The 24,575-nt window shown below is 43.3% G+C and overlaps 1 protein-coding gene across 6 annotated transcripts in view; it reads left to right on the forward strand.

Moving 5' to 3' along the window:
• The first annotated feature begins 1,496 nt into the window (after positions 1 to 1,496).
• NMNAT3 (nicotinamide nucleotide adenylyltransferase 3) overlaps positions 1,497 to 24,575 on the forward strand; it is a 99,339-nt gene continuing 76,260 nt past the window's right edge. The window contains exon 1 of one of the 6 annotated variants that reach the window (XM_030575687.1): positions 1,497 to 1,558. The gene's annotated coding sequence lies outside the window, so the exon portion shown is untranslated. Of the gene's footprint in view, positions 1,559 to 1,787; positions 1,916 to 1,935; positions 2,022 to 4,006; positions 4,030 to 5,356; positions 5,543 to 22,726; positions 22,833 to 24,575 lie in introns of those variants that run through there. The other 5 variants (XM_030575692.1, XM_030575688.1, XM_030575693.1 and 2 more) reach the window with 5 other exon arrangements.

Here is a 24,575-nt window from a genome sequence, read left to right on the forward strand (position 1 = left end):
TCCTGAGATGAAAGAGCATCTCAGTGGTAAATGTATTCGATGACAATGACCTCATACAAAAAGGGATATCGAATTTAGATCCCAAAAGGGAAGTTGCTGTTGTTTTGGGAAGACACTAGACTGCCCTTACAAGTTCTGTACTTATGAAGTGTAAACACCTCCCCCCAGAGAAAAATGTAAGAGGAACCAGGACTCCATTCCCCCTTCCCCACATTCACATATGCAAAAAGACCTGTCTGGCTGTGTTAGGGGGCTTTGGGGCACAAACTGCAAATGCTACAGTGCTGCTGATGGGGAATCTGTGAAGCAGCCAGAGCTGCTAGCAAACTCTCTGTCTGGACTCTGATCTTCCCCAATGACTCTTGCTACATTTTGAGACATTGGCTTCTCTGGAAAGGTGGGAGGCATTCAGGGGCAGCTCCAGGCCCCAGCACGCCAAGTGCGTGCTTGGGGCGGCATGCCGCGGGGGCGCTCTGCCGATCGCAGGGAGGGCGGCAGGCAAAGTGCCTTAGGGGGCATGCCTGCGGAGGGTCCGCTGGTCCCACGGCTCTGGTGGACCTCCCGCAGGCGTGCCACCTGGAGGTCCACCGAAGCCGCGGGACCAGCGGACCCTCCGCAGGCACGCCTGCAGGAGGTCCACTGGAGCCACGGGACCGGCGACTGGCAGAGTGTCCCCCGCAGCATACCGCCGTGCTTGGGGCAGCGAAATGTCTAGAGCCGTCCCTAGAGGCATTGCCTTTTTCTCCCCATCCATGCCCCATTCAATCTACCCCATGTAAAGGCAGAGGGGGTGGAAGGGTGAGGGAGGTTAAAGGACACTAGTAGCAAGTGGCTCCCTTCCTGTAGTGCTTCAGACATACAGCCCTATTACAAGGAGTAGAGAACTTCAGGGAAGAGTCCTGCCCCTTTCAAAGGTGACCCTTTGAGGGAACTTAAAGGGCAAGTAGCACATTCAGAGGAGTAAAATCACTCAGGTCATATACTGGATAAGTAGAGTAGCCAAGTAAAAGTGTCAGCTCTCATTCCTTGATGAGGGTGAGGGGGCATTTCCTGGGGTTGGGGCTCTCCCTTGGCTTGTATGGGGGGAATCTCCCCAGGTCCTGGGTGTGATCCTCTGGGATGAGTGCTCCCTTGGTATGTGGGGGGGCAGGTAACCTCTCTGGCTGTATATCTTGCTATAGTAGTGGGTGTCTGCAGGAGTGGGGACGGTGTTCCCTATAGGAATGGCTCCCTCTATAGCTGGGTGTATCACAGGTTCACTGGGGGAAGTGTACGGAGGGAAGGACTCCTTGGGGGTAATGGGGGGGTGTACAGGAGGGAGGGCTCCCCAGTTAAGTGGTCGCTTGCTGGGGGGGGTAAGATGTGTACACTGATGAGACAGGTCACAAGGGGGATATATAGGGAACAGGGCTCCCTGAGCCTTGTTTGGGGGCGTACATACAGGCAGAGCTCCCAGGGGGCGGGGGGTTACGCCGCTCTCGGAGTTGCCCCGCCCCGGCCGGGCCGGAGGCGGGCCCGTCCAACGCGACTGACGCTGACCTCGAGACCCTCGCAGCGGGTAAGGGGGGAAGGGGATGGAGGCAGCCGAGCCCCTTCGCTGCTCAACGGGGCCTGGAGCGGGCCCGGCCCAGGCTCCGTGCCCCGGGCGGACTCTCGTGCGCCCCTAGTCCCGGATGACCCGCGTGCCCGCGCTCGTTGCACCCATCCCCGCCCCGTATGTCCCGCCGGCGGGGACGGGCCCAGCGCTTGCGGCCCCCGCGAGCTGCGAGGGCACCTCTGCGCCGCGGGCCCTGCCTAGGCGGAGGGCTGGTCAGTGTCAGTTCAAAGTAACTTCCCGCCCAGGCCAGGCTCAGTTCCCGGCCCCGTGAACGCCTGGCTGCTCTGGCCGGCACAGCTCCGCCCTGAAGATCCGCATGTACGCGCCTTGGGGGAGGGCTGTTGTCAGACGTTATGCCGCCCCTCATGCTTCCCCTCCCCCCCCGGTGGCCTGTCTGTGCTCTCCGTTTTCCTTTGTAAAGCAGGTAATTGCAGCGCCCTTGGCGGCCGTGGTGCGCTTGGCTGTAATCCATAGTTTAGCTGGAATGGTGGCGAAGCCTAGTGGGTTGCTCTGTAGGATCCGTGATCAGGTTTTGATTGTTGACCTCGCTGGTTTACTCTTAGTTTCTGCCACTTGTGTTTTGGTGACGGTTTTGAGAGCTTTGGCCCCCAGTTAAAAGGGATTCCTGAACTTAATGTGGCACGTGAGTGAGAGGGGGGGCGGTCTGGGTTTGACCTCTAAGCCACAGAACATCTCGTGAACGCACTGTCCGTGTAAGATCTTTCTTTGGAACTTTGATTCGTTCCTTGTCACCAGAAGAATGAATGACAAATCTGATTATCTGCCTTTAATGTTGCTTTTCAAACTTCTATGTGAAAAAATAAGAGAGAATTCCTTTAACTGTCTTTGTGTGCTGTATGGGCCTGTGTTTTATTTTCATAGAGAATAGGCAGGAGTAATGTAACATTGTTGATCTTTCTCTGCCTGCCAGATCCGTGCTTAAGCCAGAGGAGAAGGAAAAGGAGACTTCGCTTTAGGAGCCGGGAAAGGATGTACACCTCTACCCCGATATAACACTGTCCTCTGGAGCCAAAAAATCTTACTGTGTTATAGGTGAAACCACATTATATGGAACTTGCTTTGATCCACCGCAGTGCGCAGCCCCACCCCACCGGAGCACTACTTTACCCCCATTGTATCCGAATTCGTGTTATATCGGGTCATGTTATATGGGGGGGTAGAGGTGTATGTGTAAGAGCAGGGAAGAGTGTAGTCTGATGAGGGAGTAGGTGTTTGGTCTGTTTGCTGTTTAAATCTGTTTTGGATTTTTAAATGAAGGAAGATTAATTGAATTATAGGCACTGTAAGAGGCAACATTTACTATAATTTTTGGCGGTAGTATCAATTTATCCCCACAGCAAGATAAATAAACACATGCCTTTAAATTAAATGAGTGTAGAATATATTATGTGGAGCTGCAAAATACAGCATAAACATTTTCTTTAAACAGGCACCAAAAATAAAAACTGGGGACTGGCCTGGATAGCTGAGGATGGCTAGATACAGTGTGAAAAAAGTAGGGCTTGGTAGCTTTCCACAAGAGAATGCCAGTGAAGAGAAGGAGAGGGAGAAGGAGGGGAAAAAAAAACCAGATTGCTCAACTCTTCTGCTTTGATTTTCTTGCAATATTTGGCTGGGCCTCCTTGCCTCCAGCTTTAAGCATGTCTGTTCTGTAATATACAACAACTGCTGCCTAATTTTATCACCATTACTGATCCAATGCTCAATTGTAGAAGAACATTGAACTGTTTGGGGCGCTGTCTTTTAGTGATTCAATGAGAGATAAAACAGAGACCCTGTTTGCTTGTGGTCACTAAGTCCTCAATTCTCCAAACATGCATATGATTAAAGTTTCAGAGGGGTAGCCATGTTAGTCTGGATCTGTAAAAGCGGCAAAGAATCCTGTGGCACCTTATAGACTAACAGACGTTTTGGAGCATGAGCTTTCGTGGGTGAATACCCACTTCTTCAGATGCATGTGATGGAAATATCCAGGGGCAGGTATATATATGCTAGCAAGCAAGCTAGAGATAACGAGGTCAGTTCAATCAGGGAGAATGAGGCCCTGTTCTAGCAGTTGAGGTGTGAAAACCAAGAGAGGAGAAACTGGTTCTGTAGTTGGCAAACCATTCACAGTCTTTGTTCAATCCTGAGCTGATGGTGTCAAATTTGCAGATGAACTGAAGCTCAGCAGTTTCTCTTTGAAGTCTGGTCCTGAAGTTTTTTTGCTGCAGGATGGCCACCTTAAGGTCTGCTATAGTGTGGCCAGGGAGGTTGAAGTGCTCTCCTATAGGTTTTTGTATATTGCCATTCCTAATATCTGATTTGTGTCCATTTATCCTTTTCCTAGAGACTGTCCAGTTTGGCCGATGTACATAGCAGAGGGGCATTGCTGGCATGTGATGGCGTATATTACATTGGTGGATGTGCAGGTGAATGAACCAGTGATGGTGTGGCTGATCTGGTTAGGTCCTGTGATGGTGTTGCTGGTGTAGATATGTGGGCAGAGTTTGGCATCGAGATTTGTTGCATCGATTGGTTCCTGAGTTAGAGTTATTATGGTGTGGTGTGCAGTTACTGGTGAGAATATGTTTCAGGTTGGCAGGTTGTCTGTGGGCAAGGACTGGCCTGCCACCCAAAGCCTGTGAAAGTGTGGGATCATTGTCCAGGATGGGTCGTAGATCCTTGATGATGCGTTGGAGGGGTTTTAGCTGGGGGCTGTATGTGATGGCCAGTGGAGTCCTGTTGGTTTCTTTCTTGGGTTTGTCTTGTAGTAGGAGGCTTCTGGGTACACGTCTGGCTCTGTTGATCTGTTTCCTTATTTCCTTGTGCGGGTATTGTAGTTTTGAGAATGCTTGGTGGAGATTTTGTAGGTGTTGGTCTCTGTCTGAGGGGTTAGAGCAGATGCGGTTGTACCTCAGTGCTTGGCTGTAGACAATGGATCGTGTGATGTGTCCGGGATGGAAGCTGGAGGCATGAAGGTAGGCATAGCGGTCGGTAGGTTTTCGATATAGGGTGGTGTTAATGTGACCATCACTTATTTGCACCGTTGTGTCAAGAAAGTGGACCTCCCGTGTAGATTGGTCCAGGCTGAGGTTGATGGTGGGGTGGAAGCTAAGACCTAACCAGATCAGCCACACCATCACTGGTTCGTTCACCTGCACATCCACCAATGTAATATACGCCATCATATGCCAGCAATGCCCCTCTGCTATGTACATCGGCCAAACTGGACAGTCTCTACGGAAAAGGATAAATGGACACAAATCAGACATTAGGAATGGCAATATACAAAAACCTGTAGGAGAGCACTTCAACCTCCCTGGCCACACTATAGCAGACCTTAAGGTGGCCATCCTGCAGCAAAAAAACTTCAGGACCAGACTTCAAAGAGAAACTGCTGAGCTTCAGTTCATCTGCAAATTTGACACCATCAGCTCAGGATTGAACAAAGACTGTGAATGGTTTGCCAACTACAGAACCAGTTTCTCCTCTCTTGGTTTTCACACCTCAACTGCTAGAACAGGGCCTCATCCTCCCTGATTGAACTGACCTCGTTATCTCTAGCTTGCTTGCTAGCATATATATACCTGCCCCTGGATATTTCCACCACATGCATCTGAAGAAGGTATTCACCCACGAAAGCTCATGCTCCAAAACGTCTGTTAGTCTATAAGGTGCCACAGGATTCTTTGATGATTAAAGTTATTAACTTGCCTCAGTGTTTGTTTACAGGACTGGAACCTACCGATCACATGGAACTTTTTATAAGAGTAGAGATTAAGACCTTAGTGTTTGGACCAAACTCCAGCTTGGGTAATGACGTTCTTCACACTCAAATTTCCTCTGTAGTTACCACTGGATATACAATTTTTGCTTCGTGCCCTTTGTGGTTTTGTGTCATTACTGTGTGCTGATAAATGGCTACTACAGTCAAACCAAAGGGTGAGTAAAGTGATCTTTATACACATAGACTGTAAAATGCTCTGGGATCCTTCAGGATGAAACGTGTTAATATAATTTACTAATTCAGAAATGAACCTGTTAGCAGTTTTTTACTTTTAATTGTTTTATTATTATTTGTATTTTGATAGCAGCTGGGAGCCTCATTGGACCAGGACCTTGTTGTTCTAGATGCTGTACAAACATAGAGCTAGCAATGTAACTATTGGCTATCTGTAGTTAGGACTGTTTTTGACTTTTTGTTAGGCAGTTGTCTAGGCGGCAAGTAGAACAGATAGTAGAACCCCACTCTAGCTCATATTTTTGGGGAGCAAGGGTAGTTTGAAAAATGAAGGTAAATGATTACTAAGTACTGTTTTCCCTGCAAACTTCCTTTTTTCTTTCTTCTTTACTTTTTTGACAGTAAGTGGAAAGCAAACACAACCAAGAATCAGAACTGGGAAAGTGAAGAGAACGTCTGGGGTAGACACTTAAAACTTCTTTCACTAAACAAGGGTACTCCACCAGGGAACTAGATCTCATCATGGAATGGACCACCCAAACACCCCTGTAGGAACCTTCTTTAATACAGAAAAAATAACCCCACTGATCACACTCCCCTAGTTGTCTCCTTCCACCCCATGCTAGAATCCTTTCAGAGTATCATTATGCAATGAAACAACCCATTGTGGACGTGTTGTCCACATTCTGAAAGAAATCTTTCTCAACTCCCCCCCCCCCCCCCCGCCATTTCTGCCTTCAGACAACCTCTTTCCCCCAACCTTGCCAAGGTCATAATCAGAAGGAAGCTCTCCACATGTCAGGACACACTGACTTAAAGCGGTGCCAGAACAACAGATGCAAACCATGCAGACGTATCAATACTGCTGTGATGATCAGTCCACCCAGTCCGTTCCCCCTCCTTCCCCCGCAACACATCTTTCATTATCCATGAGTCCTGTACTTGCCTATCAGAACATGTGGTGTATCTCATCCAGTACATCACCCACAGAGTTGTTGTGGCTTTTGAAGCTAGACAATCACTATGCTCTCGAATGAACTCATGGAAAAAATACATCCTATCACCTGAAGTGCTTGCTCCATATCTAACCTCAGTTCTTACCTTCAAAGGAAACCTACACAATGCCTTAAAATGATGAGCCTGGAATTTAAATTCATTACGCTACTGGACATTAAAAACCATGGACTTAACAGAGACAGGTTTATAGCTCATTACAACACACTGTAACATGCCCTACTACCTGCTAACCCATAATTGCCCACTTCATTTTAAGTGGCCTCCTATAACATGTGTAGATCCCCTTATGCTTAACAATCTGTCCCACCTTCTATTTAGCTTGGACACTTTGCTTACCTTTTCCAGTCCTGAAGAAGAGCTCTGTGTAGCTTGCAGTGTTGCCCATTCCACCAATATAAGTTGGTCCAATAAAAGACCTCGTCTCACTGAGGAATCAATCAAAATAATAGGGTATGGGGGAGAAGGTGGAATTGAAGTTTGCATGACATAACTATATAGCAGGCAGTGGATAGAGAATGAACTGGGACTTGGAAAACTTGGGTTCTGTTCCTGATTTGGCCTTTGGCATGCTAGGTGACCATTCCATGTCTCAGTTTCCCCATCTGTAAAATGGTGATAAGGACTCCTTTGGCAAGTTCTTTGAGATCTATTGATGAAAAGTGCTAGATGAGACAATGATATAGTCAAACAGTATTGCATTTTTATAGTTTATATTAATATATAAATTATAAATATATATATAATGAAAAAAGTTTTAAATATTTAGGTTGGTATTTTCAAAGAAGCTAAGGGAGTTTTAAAATAGAATGGAAGTTGGGAACCTAAATTCCTTAGGCTTTTTTGAAAATCCCAGTCTTAATTATTTTAGTCAGCAGTCTGTGTACAAATAAGCACACCTGACAGGCAAGCAAAATATGTTAGACCATAGATATGCCGCCAGAGGGAATTTTTTTTTTATGCCCAGATTCTTTTGAAATCTCTGATTGCTTTGATTATTGTTTACTAGTTGAAATTCTAAACATATAGACTTGTGTGCATGGGGTGGAGGGGAAACCATTTAAACTATTGTTTTGAACAGCAGACTTGATGTACAAAATACCTAGCCCTCGTGGGAGAACTTTTGCTTGTTTTATGTTTTGGCATGGTGCTCTGATTACCCAAAGTCTTAATCACAAATTTCCTATTAATTGTGATATGTTACTTTCAGGGTCACCTAGGTGTTACTGAATTTTGCAATTTTGTTTAAAATAGCAACAATAATACGTACAATATTAGCTCAAACGCCCAAGTCTGGTATCCTGACTCTGGCAGCAGCCAAAACTTGAAACTTCAGAGAGTGATGAGAAAACCCATAATGCACTTAGCAAATTGTACAGTTCAGTATATGGGAAAATAATTCCTCCTTGGTAGTTAGTGGTGGTCCGTTTATACCATGGAGCATTAGAGTGATAACCTTTCTTAGATTATTTTTTTCTGTTCTATTTGAATTCTTTATTTCAGTAGAAGACACCAATTATTTGACTGGGAAACATTTTTTAATGACTAAACAGTAAATTGTCAAGAGGTAGTTTCTCCCAGCAAAATAGGTGCCTTTCCATTATCTGGTTTTTAAAGGCTGAGCCATAGATGAGTTGATCTCTCTTGTGTGTATCCCTTGTGTTCCTAGCATCTATAGCAGGGGTAGGGAACCTATGGCTCGCGTGCTGAAGGCGGCAAGCGAGCTGATTTTCAGTGGCACTCATGCTGCCCAGGTCCTGGCCACTGGTCCAGGGGCCTCTGCATTTTAATTTAATTTTAAATTAAGCTGCTTAAACATTTAAAAAACCTTATTTACTTTACATACAACAATAGTTTAGTTATGTATTATAGACTTATAGAAAGAGACCTAAAAACGTTAAAATGTATTACTGGCACGCGAACCTTAAATTAGAGTGAATAAATGAAGACTCGGCACACCACTTCTGAAAGGTTGCCGACCCCTGATATATAGCATCCCTTTGTTTCCTTTTATTCCTCTGTTGGTCATTCTTTATACATTTTTTGTCTCTTGTTTTATGCTTAGATTGTAAACTGTTTGGGGTAGCATATAGCATAGAGACGTACTGGTCCGTGACAAGGGCATCCAGACATTTCAATAATAGAAATAATAAATAATATGTATAAGACTTGATTTACTATAATATAGCACTTGGCCTATTTTTTCAGTGCCTCTCATCTTACTAATACTTCGCAAAATAATATATTAATGTAATGCTTGCTTTTTCCTGTACAAGTGTTCGGTTACTACTGGCAATGCAGAGCTAGTTACCTATGTTCTTTCTAAGGAAGAAATTAAAAATCATTTTAAATAGGAAACAAATAATAATTAGCAATTAAAATGATATGCTAATAAAAAACCCGTAAATGTAAAACGTGAGCAAACACTTATTACATTTTGAAACTGGAAAGTGAGTGAAGAAAGCATTGGGCTTTTAAACAGTTTAGTTATAGTGTCACCTACAAAAATCTGTTGGAAATTCTGTATGTTACTGTGGGATTTTTGTATTTGCATATGGTTTCCTTGCTGAGTATTCTACAGTAGAAATTCCTGCTGCTTGCATTAGGTTGCTCCATGCTGTAGCTAGATTCACAAGCAAAGCTGGTTTGGGTTAACTGTTGTGCTTCTTTACCATATTTTCAAGTCATTATTTGTAAGTAGTTTGTGCTTTCATAACTAATTTTGGTTTCACAAGTGCTTAAAACGGGGGCGGGAAGAGAGGAAGAGGCACAAAGCATCGCAGGTGTAGCAAAATGAATAAATAAACTCAAACCTGTTACTGAAAAATACTTTAAACTCTGTTTTACCAAAAATGCTGCTTGCAGATTAGGATAACCCCCCCCCACACACACTTTTTTCAGACCACTTTAAATACTGGCTTTCACCCAGGGGCACTGGAAAAGGATGAGCAAAGGGGGAAGGGGCTGTAGAGGAGTGAATGGGGGGGGGCAGGGTCTTGAGAGGAAGGGGGTGTGTGGGGAGAAGGGCCATCACGGGAGGGCCGGGCTATGGTTTGGGTGCTGGCGCTCCCCCCATTTTCAGGGAGTTTCCGCCGCCTCTGCTTTAACCCCAAATAAATTTATTTTGCTAACTCTGAAAGAATTACAAGTTAGGTAATAGAACTGTTTTATTTCTGAACTGACCATTCTAGTGGAATTGTGGAGGGTTTTTATAATTGAGCCTCTAGTGGTTTGAAAATGAAGATGCTACTTGGCTAAATTGGCTGATCACTTGGCCTGGGAATATTGACGTCACAGGTTTTAGTCATGTGTATAACTTTTTCCTTAACATGAATGATTGCTACTTGCAGGGCACTGTTAATCATGTGCAACGAACAAACTTATATTTAGGAGTCAAGATAGATTTCTCATTCAGTACCCTCTTTGGACTTAATTCTTTAGTCCTTGTGCAGGCAAAACTCTAATACTGCCGGGATAGGGACCTATATGGGATGAATAGAAGCAGCTGTGGTTTAAGTGAGTGGGAATATCAGGAATTGTTGCATAAGTAATCACGAAGGCTTCCGTGCTGCAAATTGTGCGCAAACAGACTCCTAGCACAGTTTATTTGTTTGATTGACTTTTGTGAGGCTTCATGAACAGCACGGGTCTGCCTATGGGCAATGCATAGTGGGATCCGGGAGTAACCAAACTGCTTACATTGCCCCCAATAGGCGTAGATCATGGAAAGGCTCTTGTGGCTAGCCTCGATTTGACTTTTTTCATATGTAATTATGGGTTAGTGAATTTCCTCTGCTTTTTGTTAAGTAGATAAATAAAAAAGTGAAACTGTGCAAGTACACAGTAATACATGATATACTCAAATGATATCTTCAAAAAGAACAGGAGTACTTGTGGCACCTTAGCGACTAACAAATTTATTTGAACATAAGCTTTTGTGGGCTACAGCCTCACTTCATTGGATGCATGTAGTGGAAAATACAGTAGGAAGATATATACACACAGACAGGGAACATGAAACAATGAGCGTTACCATACACACTATAAGGAGAGTGATCAGTTAAGATGAGCTATTATCAGCAGGAGAGAAAAAGAACTGTTTGTAGTGGTAATGAAAATGGCCTATTTCCAGCAATTGACAAGGAGATGTAAGGAACTGTGTATGTGGGGAGGGGGGTGCACGATAAGCATGGGGAAATAATTTTTCTTTGTGTAATGGCCCATCCACTCCCAGCCTTTATTCAAGCCTAGTTTGATGGTGTCCAATTTGCAGATTAATTCCAGTCTCTCCTTGGAGTCTAAGTTTTTTTTGTTGTAATATTGTGACTTTTAGATCTGTAATCAAGTGGCCAGGGAGATTGAAGTGTTCTCCAACTGGTTTTTGAATGTTATAATTCTTGATGTCTGATTTGTGTCTATTTATTCTTTTATATAGAGACTGTCCGGTTTGGCCCTTTTTACAGATATAGACTAACACAGCTGCTACTCTGAAACTTGTCAAATTATAGCATATTTTTATATTTTATATAATTACTGTAAAAGGCATAATTTTAAAAAGTAACAATTTATTAGAGCAAATGCGTGAAGTCCTACTTTACTGAAGAATAAGTAGAAAGACCCTGAGGAGTTCCTTTTTAACCTGAAAATGTAAATAATGTAAGTGAATTGAGATAAGAGAAATATGATCTTGACAAAGGCCCTGACATTGCATACACTTTGAAACATGTTTAATTTTATGCACATAAGTTTCTTGAGTTCAGTGGGTCTTCTCTTGTTAATAAAGCTTCCCACAGGCATAAAATTTGGCAGGATCAGGCCCCAAATCAGGAAATCTGTCTGAAGACATGGGCAACCGCAGCACCCTCAATTGAGTGCACCTATGCAGTCCCATTAATGGGATGCAGGGGTCTGTGCTGGAATATCCCACTGTGGATTTGGTAGTTAATTTTTGGTGAATTATTTAATGTGTGAATTTTTGTGAGTGAATACAGTATTTATAACTAACATGGATTAGTTTTAGTACACACATAATGATTTTACAAACCACATGGGCTGTTACGAGATGCTTTGTTGCTGTTTAATATCAGTGAAAATTTGTCAGTTTGATGACTTTGATGTCAGTTCTTTGCAATGGCATAAAAAGGATAAAGAACTTAAATTTTTAAAAAATGCAAGTGCAGATTGCATTTCAGAGGAGAAGGTTTTGATAAAAGGACAAAACAAATTTAAGAGACATTTTTAAATGTTTTTCAGAGATGTAATAACAGCGAACACTTCCCCAAGATTTAAATTTTCAAACTTAATTCATGAATGAATATATTTTTCCTTGTTTTAGAGTTTAGCGAGCCTGGTATTTTTAATTTAAAAGAAAATAATGATGCTGCAACTGAATTGAAATGATACAAAGAAGGCACATTGATGCATCTGTGGCTGGGAATCTGCCTTTGATATAGTTTCTAATGGAGTAATTTGAAGAGCAAAGTAAAACATTGTGATATGAAGGGGCGTCAGCTTGAGGGAAGGAGCAGCAATTCTACAGTGGCTTATTCCCTCTGTTAGCACCTCAGGCATTTGAAATTCATGGTAGGGAGACATATTGCAGGTTATCTGTCAGGCACCATGCCCATGGATATGCTGCTGCCAGCTGCCATTTGCTCAGAAAATTACTACTTAGACCAAGAAAGAACATTTTAAAGCTTAAAGCCAAGAAAAATGGAGGGTCCTCCCCAAATAAAGCTCCACCCCATCTCATGTGCTGAGCAAGGAAACTATTTACATAACAGATTTATTTTCAAGATGACAAAATCTGCATGCCTGTCTCTATCACTGTCTGTATTTAAATGCCAGGGTTTGTCTCCACAGTCAAATGTGAAAAAGCCCAGATGATCCATTGTGTTCTTATATGGTCATTGATTTGGAGAAGACCTAGGATCTGTCAGAATAACAGGCCTAGAGTTTTATCTGCAGCTGATAAAAATTAGGAACAGACTGTTATGCTTTGACTATACACTCAAGAGGTGGGGTCTGCTTTGTATTTTAATAGGCTGTGACTGATAATTGATTATTATCTTAATTTAATAATTGGAGATACACCTATCTCCTAGAACTGGAAGGGACCTTGAGTCCAGCCCTCTGCCTTCACTAGCAGACCAAGTACTGATTTTTGCCCCAAATCCCTAGGTGGCCCCCTCAAGGATTGAACTCTCAACCCTGAGTTTAGCAGGCCAATGCTCAAACCACTGAGCTATCTTCCCGCCATGTCATCTTTAAATAGAAGGCAAATGAAATCAAAATAAATGAGGTGCACTTCAGTCACTGGCATTTCACAGAACCACAGTCAGTTATGTGGCCCTGATGTGGTTTTATGAATGGTATCTTGAGAGTGTCTGTGTCTAATATTTATAGCAGCCTTGCAAAATTCTGCTTGGCTGAGGTCAGTATTTCATCGATGAGCAAATAGAATATTCTGTACCACTGAAATAAATAAATGTACCTCATCTATATAATTATGTATATGATGCTAATCACCAAAGTATCTAGGTGTGAATCCACTGGTAAATTTTCGTGATAGTTATGCAGTACTGCCCTGGACAAAAATGCACACTGAAAGGAATATATCAGCTTGAATATTTTTTGTTGTGGAGATGTTCCCATAATTTTATGGTGTTAGGATGGGTTGATCACTGACTGGCAGTATTTTTTAAGGAGGTCGTGAATGCCAGGAGTTTTAGCCAAGTTTTCCTGTGAGGTTGTGGGAGGATCAATGAGATTTTATATTCTTTAGCTAACTTTGTTATCTTAAAAAATGTAGCTTTTGGGACATATTACCCGCTGGCATAAATCAGTATAACTCTGCTGTCTTCAGTGAAGCTGCACTGATCTACACCATCTAAATATTTGGCCCTTTAAGTTCATGAGGTAGGTTGTGGTCTCTCACCTGTACAAATCTAGTTTTAGTGAAGTTACGCCAGATTTCCCCCAGTGCAATATGATCAGAATCTTGTCCTATATTTCTAGAATTCAGTTTTTCTGGCTTGTCTAGAAAATTTAATGTAATCTATGAGTCAAACTGGCCCTTATTGTGCAAGTGTCAATGTCTTGTCCTTCAGTTTATTAACTTTACTGCATACTTGAAGGTTCATACATTAAACTGCACTGCTCAGCACTGTATTGTACATTCTAATAATTAATGAAATGGCTCGAGTTACTGATGGTTTCAGCAGAATTTACTGTGATCATCTGTAACATCATCTATTATTGATGTATTGCAGGAATATAAGCAATACAAGAAGAACTCACAGTGATTCCCTAATGAAAGTTATAATAATTGTTTTATCTTAAAAGCTATTTGATATGGAGAAAGTGTGTCCTCCACATTTTTAAAGGTATCAGCATGCCTGCTTTGTGCAGCCACATGCTTTACCAGATTCCTCAAAGTGACCCTTTCAACTTGTTCACGCGGGAATTTGACCAGCAGTACCACATCTCTTGAAGGATCCTGATGTGCTTTTTGAACTACATGCAGCATTGCCTATAGTGTAGCTGCTTTTCGAGTGTAAGGTGGCATTTGGGAACAACCAATTATAACCTTCTTTGAATTGATTTTTTGAATATCATAATTGGAATACCCTGAAAAGCACATTTTTGAATGAGTATACTAAACCGTTTACTGTGGCGATACTTGAGCCTGTATATAATAATGGTCTCTTAACAATCTTGTTACTCTCAAGCTTGCATCTTTATTTTTCTCAGTAGTTAAATATAAAGGTGTGTTCATACTACGGAGCCAAATTATTAAAGCTATAATATCATAGACAATAAAGTACTTTAAACAATCCTTTTAAATCTCAAACCTGACATGCATATTTCTTCCTCTGATCTGTTACTTCTATTGTATTTGTGAACTAAGGGTAATTAAAGTATTTTTTTTCAAGCATTCCTAAAGCACACCTTTTTTATTTTTTTTTCTAATGAGATTTCAGGCTCCTAGACTTTGATGTGATGCTTTGAGGCACACATCTCCTATGTATGATACCTGGGCAGTAAGCAGCTGAATGGGCTTGTGCTCTGCTGTCTTGCAGTTTTCAAGCAATGTAGCAGCAAATAACTTTAAGCATATGAAGACGGTTTTGAAGTCCAGTGGTTATTTGGAAAAAGAACTACATGGCAATATAACCTTTGTCTTAAATGATTGTCTGCCATTTTTGTCAAGCAGCAGAGCAGATTTGAATGTGGCTTGCTGTGCGGTAATTGCACAATCATAAAATGCTACTATGCAACTTAATATTTCTGTTTCTTGGATAAAATGGTCTGGCTAGCAGATCTTCAAATGCCAGGTTTTCTTGTTTGCCTTGCCTCTGACCTTTTTAGCACCAGCGGTTCAAAAGAAAAGTGTTTCCAGTGACAAGCCATAATTTAAGAAATGATGGATGCATAATAGGATATAACAGCTAAGAGAATTTTTTTTAGGACACATTTGAATAGTTCTATTTCCAAATTTTACTGTAGAAAAATAGTAGTGAATCTACAGCTATACACTGCAATTCTGTAGACATACCACTCTGCTGTGGTCCTACACGTTTTTACCAACTAATTAGGGCCATGCTTGGTTAAATATTTCGATGGGAAACTTAAGTGTCATGGAAACTGTTTGGCAGTTCAGCAGGTGGGACTCTTCACTTTGTCAGTACTGAATCAGAGCCCTAGTATATTGTTAGGGGCACTGGACTGTTGTTTGAGACATAAAACATGAGTTCTGAACCTTTGTGTCCGTTAAAATTCACAAATTACTTTTTGTAAAAGTAAGGGTGTTTCCTGAGTTCTGATTTCTCCAAGGTAATTAAATTCTACCTACCTGCATCTCTCCTGCAGTTTCAGTTGAATAGAGTTTTTTTTCTTCATTTCTTGTCTTAAATTTCTGTGTAGTGCAACTGTACATTAAGTAGCTACTGCAGAACTGGTTGCATTTAAGTATGGAATAAAGCATTCTCCTAACTTCCCTTACAGGGAGGTTTGGATGAGCACTTAGGGTATGTCTGCGCTATGAAATTACGTCGATTTTTATAGAATTGATATTTAGAAACCGATTTTATACAGTCGATTGTGTATGTCCATACTAAGCCCATTAAGTCAACGGAGTGCGTCCTCACTAGCATGGCTAGCATCGACTTACAGAGCGGTGCATTGTGGGTAGCTAACCCAGTTACTGCAGTCTCTGCTGCCCACTGGAATTCTGGGTTAAGCTCCCAATGCCTGATGGGGCAAAAACATTGTCATGGGTGGTTTTAGGTACATATCATCAGGTCTCCCTCCCTCCGTGTAAGCAACGGCAAACAATTATTTCTTGCCTTTTTTTTCCTGGGTTACCTGTGCAGATGCCATATCGCTGCAAGCATGGAGCCCGCTCAGCTCACCATCACCGTACGTCTCCTGGATGCTGCTGACAGATGCAGTACAGCATTGCTACACAGCAGCAGCTCCTTGCCTTCATGGTAGATGGTTCAGTAGGACTGGTAGCCTTTGTATGTCTCCTGGGTGCTTCTGGCAGACTTCATTGATGTCAGTCGGAGTGCCTGGACAGATATGGCTGTCCTCCTCCTAGAGCACCGAATGGGAGCCAGAGACTCCAGGTCATTCTCTTCTTTAAGTTTCGTCTCATGGAGGTTCAGTCCTGCCTGGAATATCATGTGAGCTGGAGGCTTCTGCCTCAGGCTGCTCTCCCAGCTGGCAGCACTGCGTGGTTGCATCTACCCCAGCCTACCTCTTGCTCCCATGGCTCATGAAGCCTGAACAGTACTAAGGAGCAATTCAACTATAGGCTGAGCAAGAGCAGAATGGTGGTTGAATGTGCCTTTGAACATTTAAAAGCTCGCTGGCAATGTTTACTGACTAGGTCAGACATCAGCACAACCAACATTCCCATCATTATTGCTGCTTGCTATGTGCTCCACAATATCTGTGAGATTAAGGGGGAGACATTTATGGAGGGGTGGGCGGTTGAGGCAAATCGCCTGGTGTCTGATTTTGAGCAGCCAGACACCAGGGCAATTAAAAGAGCACAGCAAGGCGCGCTGCACATCAGAGAGGCTTTGAAAACCAGTTTCATGACCGGACAGGCTTCGGTGTCACAATTGTGTGTTTCTCTTTGATGCAAACCCACCTCCTTTGTTGATTTTAATTCCCTGTAAGCCAACCACCTCCCTCCCTTCGAAATAAAGTAACTTATTTTGAAACCATGCATTCTTTATTAATTAAAAAAAAGATAACGGACAAGGTAGCCGAGGTGGGTTGGAGGAGGAGAGAAGGACAAGGCCACATTGCTTATTGTAGCCACACTAAGATTCAGACTGTTTGAATGACAGCCTTCTGTTGCTTTGGCCTCTGGACTGGAGTGGCTGGGTGCCTGGAGCCTTCCCCCCCACCCCCCGCCGCATTCTTAGGCATCTGGGTGAGGAGGCTATGGAACGTGGGGAGGAGGGTAGGTGATTATACAGTGGATGCAGCGGGAGTCTGTGCTCTTGTTGGATTTCCTGCTCCCCCACCAGATGCTTCATCGTGTCCGTTTTCTCCCCCAGCAGGCGCTTCATTATGTCCATTTGCTCCCCCATTAGCTTCAGCATCATGCCCTACCTCTGCTCTTTGCACTCACTTAATTCTTTCCTGGCTGCTGCCACTGAATGCCTCCATGCATTAAGCTGTGCCCTATCAGTGCAGGTGAACTGCATGAGCTTGGAAAACGTTATCGCGAGTGCGTTTTTCTTATATTCTAATCTGTGATAACCTCAGGGATGGAGATGATAAGGGGTGGCGGAAGCGTGGAAACATTCTCTGCTCTACAATTCTGCAGGGACTGCATGGTCACCCTTGCTGCTGAGTTCGTCACACTGACCAAACAGGAATTGAAATTCAAAAGTTCCTGGGTTTTTTCCTGTGTACCTGGTTAGTGCATCGGAATTCAAAGTGCTGTCCAAAGCAATAACAGTGGAGCACTCTGGGATAGCTCCTGGAGGCCAATACCGTTGATTTGCGTCCACATTACCCCAAATTCGACCCAGCAAGGTCGATTTTAGCGTGAGTCCCCTCGCTGGGGAGGACTACAGAAGTCAATTTTAGAGCCCTTTAAGTCGACGGAATGGGGTTGGTTGTGTGGACGCATTCATATTAAAATCGACCTAACATGGCTAAATTCGACCTAACCCCATAGTGTAGACCAGGGCTTAGATAATGACATGTGTTTAGAGATCCTCGGATGAAAGAAACTGTATTCTTACATATTTAAGCTTTAGTTTAAACCATAAATAAATGTAGTAGTTTTAAATCTGGAAGAAGGGTATAGTGGGGGACTTCAGAAATAAAATCATTATCTTATAAACTGCATCTTGGACAGCTTTGAGGCCATGTATTGACTAACCCTAACATCACTCCTGAGAGGTAGCTAAATATCATTATCCCCATTTTGTAGATAGAGATGGATAAGGATGTGAATTTCTGAAGTGCAGAATGACTGATGTTTCCATTAAAATTAGTCAGAGTATTGCAACCTCAGAAAATAAGCCCATAAATTATTGTAAGGTTCATGGTCGCATGAGTAGTCTGTAACATAACTAGTGATAGAACCCAGAGCTCCTGACTGTACTCCTCTTTAGCCACAAGGTTATCCTCCCCAATTATTTGTATTTCCCATAGAACTTTGTCTTAGACTGCAACATATGTGTGACTGGCTGCTATGTATCTCCTCTTAGACGCCTGCAAAACAAAAAACATGTATCAGCAGTTAAAATTGTTGAATTACTTGTGCACAACTTCCCTCAAAAGGACATATTCCTTTCTCTCAAGATATAGTATGTAGGGGAGAGGGTGAAAATTATATCTTTTGCTGAAAACCATTAATGGTGTACCCATTTAATAAGTGCAGTTGCTGGGGAATAAATTCAGCATGGTTGATTTCACTGACTAAACACTGTGTAGATGTTTGTACCTGGTGATGTTTGCAAACCTATTTACAGTAACTAACAGGTGCAAGTTGGTGTTTGTTGACCTTATAGTTAAATTGGTGCAGGCTTTTTACTAACTTAATGCTACATCCCTACTATTAAACAAATGAAGCAATGTACCTTTCAGAACTGTTTTAATGGTTTATACAATGGTTATTTTTATGTAACACATGAAATAAGTGTTAGCCTCCTGGCACAAAGTGTAAGGATTTGACAGTTGAGATGGTCTTTTCATTGACTAGTTTATTTCTACTGTGTGACTAGACTAGTTAAGGCAGTTCTACTGTATATAAATATAAGTAAACTAGATGTTTTATATTTATTGAAAGGTTAAAGGTATTTGAAGCCATATCAACAACAGAATTCAGTAAATTTGAAAATTAACATTTGTCTACATTGGAGTGACATAAGGTTGATTGCAGAAGAGAAATTTGTGGTATTTAAAGTTTTTTTTTTCTCCTGATTTTGGTATTGGAAGATTTTTGCCATTGATGTAAAGAATCAGAGCTTGGGTTTTTTTCAGGAGAAAGGTGTCTAGTCAGTTGCACTGCAGCTTGAACAGCTCTTGTAGAACTTATGATCCATTTCCATTCAGGCCTAAAGCCTTCTCAGTAGTTTCTAAAACAAGCACGTTTGTTTTTCAATTCTTTAGCTCCATCAGTACAGCTGAAATAGTCCCCGTTGGGGGAAGAAGTAAATTGCCCAGCCTTGCCTTGAATCTGGAAGATCAAATCCTTCCTTTTTATAATAGTAGTTAAACTTAACATTTCCCTTTTATTTGATTTATTTCAGGAGCGTAGATGAAAAGACAGTTAACACTCTTCATTCTGTTCTCTTTGCTAGTACTCTGCTTGATTTTAAGCCTGTAGCTAACTAATGTCATGCAGAAAGTTTTGTGTGAATGTGTGCCTTGTCTACACCTGAGAATAACCTCATCCAGCAGTCGGTGTAGCTATACAGGGGGTCCCTCGTATACATCTCCCCCTCATCCGTTGTTTTGGATATCCGTCGCTCATCAGTAGGGGAACGTTTTCCAATTTACGTTGGTCCTGATCTGCATATCTGGATAGAGACTGACATGAATTGGAACATTTTCCCCTATTGTACAGTACAGTACTGTACTTGCCTGTACTGGCAATGTTCAAGGTTTATTATCTATGGAGGACGTTCTCCATGCTGATTAAGGAGACAGCAGGTGAAGGAAAGCCCAGTGTAAAGGAGTTTTGGAAGTCCTACAGCATCTTGAACGGCTTGGAAAATATTGACGTGTCATGGGAAGAGGTCACTTCTCAATGTATGAATGGCATTTGGCGCCGTGCATGGCCAGAGGCTGTCCATAACTTTGTGTGGTTTGATGCCATTCCTGTTCTCAAGCAAGAAATTGTCAAGTTGGCAAAGGATGTCGGCTTCGAAAAGGTGGAGGAGAAGGATGTGCAGGAGTTGTTGGAAGTCTCATGCTGAGCAAATGACAAATGAGGAACTGACTGAGCTGCTGGACTAACAACGGATAGCCGAAGAAAGCGAGGAGGAGGATGTAGGGCAGGAAGCCAGGAGTCTGACAAGAAAGAATCTCTCCTGTTTCTTTGGATTGCTGGATGAGATGACGAAAATCATATAGAGCAGTGATCCTTTTCGTGAACGGTCTGCCAAAGTCTGCAGGGCTGTCAATGACGCAGTGGTTTGCTACAGGGAGATCTGTCATTCAGAGATTCATGCAGGAGAGCAGATGTTGATAAAATAATTTTTTAAGATTTCTGCAAACAAAACACCAGCTTAAGAAAACCTAGCCACCACCCCTACCTAAATGTAGTGTAATTGACACTGTTTTATATTGTATTGTATTTACTATATTAGAATGTTCAAACACATAGAACAGTGTTAGTAGGATCCTTCATTATTTTATTCAATGTTTTTATATGTATAATGTGTACTGTAGAACCTGTCCTAAAAAGGTACACAGTTTAGGTGAAAAGAGCATTTTCGTAGGCAAGTGTGAAGTTGTGAATGCATTCCCTCCCTTATTCCATTATTTCTTATGGGGAAAAATTCTCCGATATACATCGTTTCAATATTCATCGCCCTATTCAAGAACACAACCCCAGTGTATACAGGGAACCCCCTGTGTTAGTGCTGATCTCTATGCGTAGACAGCTTGAAGAAAGGATAATACTAACTCCAATTGGTGCAAATCCTTGCCTGCCTTGTTCTATGTTTAGGGGTCGGCACTGGGTCAGATATCCTGACTGCTGAATCAGGGCTCTTCCTATGGCCATGTCTACACTACAAACTTTGGTCAGCTCACATTATGTCAGCCTACATCTGCTGAAGTTTGTAAATCTCTCAGGCATGTGCATATTTGACTACTTGCATCAGCATTGTGCATGCTTACCTTGAGTGCTTGTGCATGGCTGGAGCACCCACGGAAAAAAATTACGGGTGCTTAGCACTCACCAGCAGTCAACCTCCCCTTCTCCCCCCCCCACTCCTGCACACCGACGGCCCTGCCAATCAACTCCTCCCCCTCCCTCCCACTGCGTCCCGCTGCAGCGTGGAGGAGCCGCTGGGAGGGAGGAAGGGGGAGGAGCAGAGTGGGAACAGGAAGAAGCAGGGTGCAGCCTAGGGGGAAGGGGTGAAGTGGATGTGGAAATGGGGTGGAGCTGGGGTGGGAAGAGGCGGGTGGGGACTTGGGGGAAGAGATGGAGTAGGGGCGGGCCTGGGGCTGAGTGGAGGTTGAGCACCACTGGGAAAAATTAGAAGCTGGAAGGGACCTTGAGAGGTTATCTATTCCAGTCCTCTGCACTCATGGCAGAACTGAGTATTATCTAGACTGGGATTCTCAAACTAGGGGGCGGGACCCCTCAGGGGGTTGTGAGGTCGTTACATGGGGGGGTCACGAGCTGTCAGCCTCCACCCCAAACCCCGTTTTGCTTCCAGCATTTATAATGGGTTCAATATATAAAAGTGTTTTTAATGTACAAGGGGGAATTGCACTCAGAGGCTTGCTGGGTGAAAGGGGTCACCAGTACAAAAGTCTGAGAATCCCTGATCTAGACCATACCTGACAAGTGTTTCTCTAACTTGCCCTTAAATCTCCAGTGATGGAGATTCCACAGCCACCCTAGAATGTTTTCGGGGTCAGTTTACTGAGGAACGGCAAAAAACAATTCAAGGTTGTTGGTGTTGTTCTTGGAGCTACAGATGGTGGAGTGCTGCTTCTGGGCCTGAGGAATGAATACTGATTGGTGGGATTGCATCATAATGTAGATTTGGGTCAACGAGCAATGGCTGCAGAAAGCCACATTCCTAAATCTGTGTGCTGGGCTTGCCTCAGCCCTCCAGGGCAGGGACACCAAAATGAGAGCTGCACTGACAGTGGAGAAGGGGTTGGCACTTTATTCCTGGGGGAATTCTGTACCAAAAAATTAAAAATTCTATGTAGAATATTTTAAAATTCTGCATATTTTGTCAAAATAACACAATGTAATCATGCCAGTTTCAATAATGTTGGTAATTTATTTCAAATATCTGTCAGCAAGTATTTCTGTAACAATACAGACGACAAAAAAAGATTCAGGAAATGTTTTATGACAAATAGATGGCTTACTAGGCATATTAATATAGAACTTTGAGTAATAATTAAGGCTACATTTTAGTCACTGGTATTTTTAGTAAAAGTCATGGACAGGTCGCGGGCAGTAAACAAAAATTCGCAGCCTGTGACCTGTCCATGACTTTTACTGTATACCCCTGACTAAAACGTTGGGGTGGGGAATGTCTGGGGAGGGAAGCCTGGGTGCTGCAGGGGGAGCGACAGTAAGCAGCCCAGGACCCCTGCTGGTGCTGGGGAGGGGTGCAGCCAGCAGCGCACTGCCTGGGGCCATGGCTGGTGCTGGGGAGAGGAGTGTTGGTGGGGCCAGCAGGTTCCCTATGTACCCCTTTCTGCCTCCCTGCCTTCTTTGAGATCTCTCCTTGTCTAGCAGGCCTATACTGGTTGCAGTTGAGTGCCTGCCTCCACGATAGTCAGTTGTGAGAGCTGCGTGAGGGTGTGATCAAGGTGCTTGCCTGTAAGCAGGACAGGCTCTCCTCCCTTCTGCCTCTTCTCAGTGGCGATTTGTAGACCCCATTGCACTGCTTCTTGTGTCCTGTTGCCTCACAGGTATTATGGAGGGGAAAAGCTGCCACTAGAGTGGAGATCGAGCAGCTGATTCCTGACTTTGAACAGCTAGACACAAGGGTACAACTTGGAGTTGTGTGATTGATGAAGGTAGGAAGGAGCACTTTAATTGTCAGCCATGATAGTGTTCTGTATGGGTGTTCTATGGGCGTAGAGCTTTGGGTGCTGCTAAGAACTTTGTAATGCTTGCTGTATGTTTATAAATATGACTAGGTGTCTTCCTGAAGCTATACATTATGTGGTGCTTGCTATACATTTACAAATACTGTTCGCTTTGATTACCGCTATGCATTATTGCAGTATTGGTTGTGAAGTAATAAAGATAATTTGATTCTCCAAAAATAGAAATTTATTGAGTGGGGGAAAAACCAGTGTGGAAAACCAGTGTGCAACCATCTTTCCCCCTCCCCCCCCAGCACTGTTATACAAATTAACAAAACTTAATAGGTGAAAATATAAAATTAGAAAGGAAATAAACATTAGTACATTTGAGTTAGACCAGCAGGGACTCTTGTGCTGGACTCCCCCACTCCTTGAGAACACAAATATAGTCCATTGTACATATACGCCAACGGGGCTTCTCACAGATCAGCATACGTAAACTATGTTTTCCTTGCTGTCTCCTGGCATGGAGTGGAGGGGTAATGTGCACTGGGATGCCACATGGTATGTTAGGGGAGTGTAGGGAGCAGTGACCATTGTGTTCCCTAAGCCTGCAAAGGGTGGAAAGTCCCTGGATTTTTAGACCTGTCGGTCAATCAGGGTCTGCAGCATTTGGGTTTGCTGTCTCAGAAGACCCATGGCCTGATGCATTTCCCTCTTCTTGTCTTGCTGGGACTTCTGGGCCTTTTTCTAGTCCTCTCTTTTTTTCCATGTTTTCAGACACATTGGCCTTCCAAGCCCTTTTTTTCCGTGTTTTCCAATGTTTCAGACACATTGGCCTTCCAAGTCCAGTGCAGCAGTGGCTTGAGAATCTTGCAGAACATGTCCTCTCTAATCCTCTTTTTTCTATTTCTCCTGTCCCTCGGCCTAACCCAATAGGAGAATAAGAAGCAGATGGCAGCTCTACTTCTGTTTATTGTGTGGCATGCAGTTCCCTGTAGAAGTGGCAGGTCTGCTTCATTGCATGAGATCTGTTGTTGGCCTCTTCAGCCTTGTGGTATGCCTGGTGAAGTTCCTTTGCTGTCACACGGCACTGCTACTGATCCCTGTCATACCCCTTTGCCTGCATCCCCCGTGCAATCTAGTTGTATATATTCTTGGCTGGTCTGTAGCTGTGCTTGCACAATCCTTTCTCCACACAGACCACGAGATCCAGTACTTCATGTTTTACTCCAGCCAAGAGCTTGTCGCAGTTGGGCAATTGCAAACAACAAGGGTGAGCTGGTAGCTGTACTCACTAAGGTGGGCAATTAGGAAAAGGGATTTCAAAAACATGCAGGGGGGGCATCTGTTCTCTGTGACCTTGAGGCAGTGAAGTTTAAAGTTGTGAGTTTAAAGCGGTCACTGTTGCAAGGAATAGGGCACTGTGGAACAGCTGCTGGAAGACCTTTAAGGTCAACACAAGTTATATAGTATCTACTCCTGAGGGCTTTCTGTGCCAAAACGGTAAAAATTCTGTGCTCAATATTTTAAAATTCTGCAAATTTTATTTGTCAAATAAATGTGGAGGCTAGATGCGGGCTGCTCGGGGGATCCAGGTGTGTGTCAGGGATCTGGGTGCAGTGGTAATGGGACTATGCAGCGAAGTCGAGGTGAAGGTGAGTGGGGGTCAGAGTGGGGGGCCCAGATGCTGATGGAGTGGGGCTTGGGGGAGGGATCCAGGTGTGACTG

This window comes from Gopherus evgoodei, chromosome 9, assembly GCF_007399415.2.
Source record: "Gopherus evgoodei ecotype Sinaloan lineage chromosome 9, rGopEvg1_v1.p, whole genome shotgun sequence".
NCBI lineage: Eukaryota > Metazoa > Chordata > Testudines > Testudinidae > Gopherus > Gopherus evgoodei.